The 3,889-nt window shown below is 32.8% G+C and overlaps 1 pseudogene; it reads left to right on the top strand.

The window, feature by feature from the left end:
• The first annotated feature begins 1,712 nt into the window (after positions 1–1,712).
• On the top strand, positions 1,713–2,396 carry LOC138856469 (cytochrome c oxidase subunit 3-like; annotated as a pseudogene).
• Positions 2,397–3,889: the final 1,493 nt, after the last annotated feature.

Genomic DNA, 3,889 nt, shown 5'->3' with positions numbered 1-3,889 from the left:
ATTGGTTAAGCAGATATCAAGATATGGGTTTTCACCTAAAAGTAGGCGGTGCCTTGCCCACTCTCTAATTTTGAACGCGGTTCCTATTAAGTCATCTCATATCACCATAGAGATAAAATTTAATGTCTCTGGCGTGTTTAGTGCTTGATTTATCGCGCTTTTAGTAGTTTTTAACAGTACCGTTATATGGGGAATGGGCGGAGTTGCCACCCGATTTCAACTATTTTCATACCGTCAATAGAAGTGCTAAAAACATTTGCTTCCAGTGAATTTTGTTATTATAGCATTAGCGGTTTAGGAGATATGCACATTAAACCTATTAGAGGCGGGACCACGCCCACTTAAAATAAAAATTTAACTGCAGATGCCCCTCCGTAATGTGATCCTGTGTACCAAATAACAGCCTTGTATCTTATTGCGGAGCTTAGTTATGGCAATTTATTTGTTTTTGTTTAATGGCGTTTTGTGGGCGTGGCAGTGGTCCGATTACGCCCACTTGCAATACCAACCGTCTCACGGTACCAAGAAACATGTCTACCAAGTTTCATAAAGATATGTCAATTTTTACTCAAGTTAGAGTTGCATGGACGGACGGACAGACGGACGGACGGACAGACGGACGGACGGACAGACGGACGGACGGACAGACGGACGGACGGACAGACGGACGGACGGACAGACGGACGGACGGACAGACAGTCACCCGGATTTCAACTCGTCTCTTCATCCTGATCATTTATATATATATAACCCTATAGCTAACTCGATTAGTTTTAGGTGATACAAACAACCGTTAGGTGAACAAAACTATTATACTCTGTAGCAACAGGTTGCGAGAGTATAATAACATTAGTATATCAAACTAAAATTATTAAATTACTTAATATTTTTTATTCCCACAAATAGCCCTTTCGGTTGATTAAGCTTATTTATTATCTTTTTAATTACCTTTATTTTATTTAGTATAATAAACTATTACTCCGTAATCCCCCAAACACCTAAATCACAAATTTCAAGTAAGTACTCAACAACTTCTTTAAATTGTAAATGATAACTAATATATTTTCTGTATTCGACCCATCCTCAAGCATCTTCAAACTCTCTATAAATTGAATAAGAACATTTCTAGGATTGTTATTAATTCCTTCCGCCTATTGATTAATACCTTCACGATGATATATCTTCTGAAATTCAATTCTACTAACCCTACATAAAGAGTTCAAAACTTTTAGGACCCTCAGGACACTCAGGTTCAACTTTCATTTTTGTCTCTCTATTTTCACTAATTTTATTTAATAATTTTATAGGATTATTCCCCTATATTTTCACTAGAACAAGCCATCTTACACTAACCCTTACACTAGCCTTACCTCTATGATTATCTTTTATGTTATATGGATGAATTAATCACACCCAACATATATTTGCACACTTAGTACCCCAAGGAACTCCAGCAGTACTTATACCATTTATAGTTTGCATTGAAACTATTAGTAATATCATCCGTCCTGGAACCCTAGCCGTTCGATTAGCAGCCAATATAATTGCAGGACACCTACTCCTCACACTATTAGGTAACACTGGGCCTACTTAATCGTATCATTTTTATTTATAGGTCAAATTGCTCTTCTAGTTCTAGAATCAGTCGTTGCTATTATTCAATTATATGTATTTGCAGTGTTAAGAACACTATACTCTAGTGAAGTAAATTAATGTCAACACACTCAAACCACCCATTCCATTTAGTAGATTACAGCCCCTGGCCTCTGACAGGAGCAATCGGAGCTATAACATCCGTATCAGGATTAGTAAAATGATTCCACCAATATGACATTTCATTATTAGTATTAGGTAATTTAATCACCATTTTAACGGTCTACCAATGATGACGAGACGTTTCTCGAGAAGGGACCTTCCAAGGCCTACATACCTTACACGTAACCTTAGGACTTCGGTGAGGAATAATCCTATTCATTTTATCAGAAGTATTATTCTTTGTATCTTTCTTCTGAGCTTTTTTCCATAGAAGATTATCCCCAGCTATTGAACTAGGCGCTATATGGCCCCTGTCCGGAATCCAACCATTAAATGCATTCCAAATTCCTTTACTAAATACAGCAATTCTTTTATCTTCGGGAGTCACAGTAACTTGAGCTCAGCACAGTTTAATAGAAGGTAAACATTCACAAGCTACACAAGGACTATTTTTTACAGTCTTCATGTATTAATCGGAACTTCATTCCTACTTGTATTTTTAATCCGCCACTTAAATAATCATTTTTCAAAAACTCATCATTTTGGGTTCGAAGCAGCTGCATTATACTGACATTTTGTTGATTTTGTTTGACTATTCCTATATGTCTCAATTTACTGATGAGGAGGTTAATTTATAATTATCTGTATAGTATATAAGTATATTTGACTTCCAATCCTAAGGTCTACTAATTAGTAGTACAGATAATCTTTTCAATTGCTATTATAGCATCCATTTTAGTTATTATTGCAAGAGTAGTAGTAGTTAGCATCTATTTTATCAAAAAAAGCTCTTACAGATCGTGAAAAATGTTCTCCATTTGAATGTGGATTCGATCCTAAATCATCCTCTCGACTACCTTTTTCACTTCGGTTCTTTTTAATCACTATCATTTTCTTAATTACCCAATAATTAAATAAACATCAGTAGTCACTAAAGTTGAAAAATGAACTTAGGCAGAAACTGGAGTAGGAGCCGCTATAGCAGCTGGCAATCAAGATGAAAAAGGCATTTGAGCTCTCTTAGTTATAGCTGCTAATATAATTAATCCTCCAATAATTCCCATCTCCATTCTATATTTTATAATTTCTAAATAAAAAATAAAATTTCATCTACCATAATTTAATATTCAAGCAATTGCTAATAAAAAGGCTACATCTCCAATTCGATTAGATAGCGCCGTTAATATACCAGCATTATATGATTTAACATTTTGAAAATAAATTACTAAACAATAAGAAACCAATCCCAACCCATCTTATCCTAATAAAATTCTAACTATATTAGGACTAATAATTAACAACATTATCGATAATACAAATATAAGTACTAACATAATAAACCGATTAATATTTATATCGCCTCTCATATACTCCTTTCTATAATAAATTACTAACAATTAATAAAACAAAAGATATAAACAATAATCTCATTCAATCAAATAAAAAAGTCATCACAATTCTTACAGAATTTAAGCTAACAACTTCTCAATTCTAAAAACACAGAATAATCATTTATTAAAAAAAAGTCATAATAAAAAAAAATTAATTCTAATTATAATTGAAATTGAAAATCTAATTCTACAAATTGATGATCTAAAATGATTAACTCATATCATTGACACAACAAATCAATATTTTAAATAAACTATTTAAATTTAAAGCCAAAATAAACAAATATCTCTTTTTAAAATCAACAAATTTAAAGGAAACCAATGAAGAATTAATAAAAAATATTCACGAATCTTACCCTCTCTAAATGAATAAATACCTGAAAATCCCCTACCATGTTGACTATAAGCATACAAATACAGAGTATAAGCAGCTCTAAAAAAGGACAACAAAGATAAAGAAATTATAGTAATTCAAGATCAACTAATAGTTCTATTTAATAAAGAAATTTCACTTAATAAATTCAAAGAAGGTGGAGCAGCTATATTACAAGCTCTTAACAAAAAACCATCACAGAGTCATTGAAGGCATAAAATTCAATAACTCCTTATTAATTAATAAACTACGACTCCCTAACCGCTTATAAGTAATATTCGCCAAACAAAACAATCCTGACGAACACAACCCATGAGCAATTATTAAAGTATAAGAACCGCAAAGCCCTCAATAAGTCAAAGTTATCAAA

The sequence above is a fragment of the Bactrocera oleae genome, chromosome 3 (assembly GCF_042242935.1).
Source record: "Bactrocera oleae isolate idBacOlea1 chromosome 3, idBacOlea1, whole genome shotgun sequence".
NCBI lineage: Eukaryota > Metazoa > Arthropoda > Insecta > Diptera > Tephritidae > Bactrocera > Bactrocera oleae.
Note: the sequence above shows the minus strand (reverse complement) of the source record. Positions and strands in the feature narration are given on the sequence as shown.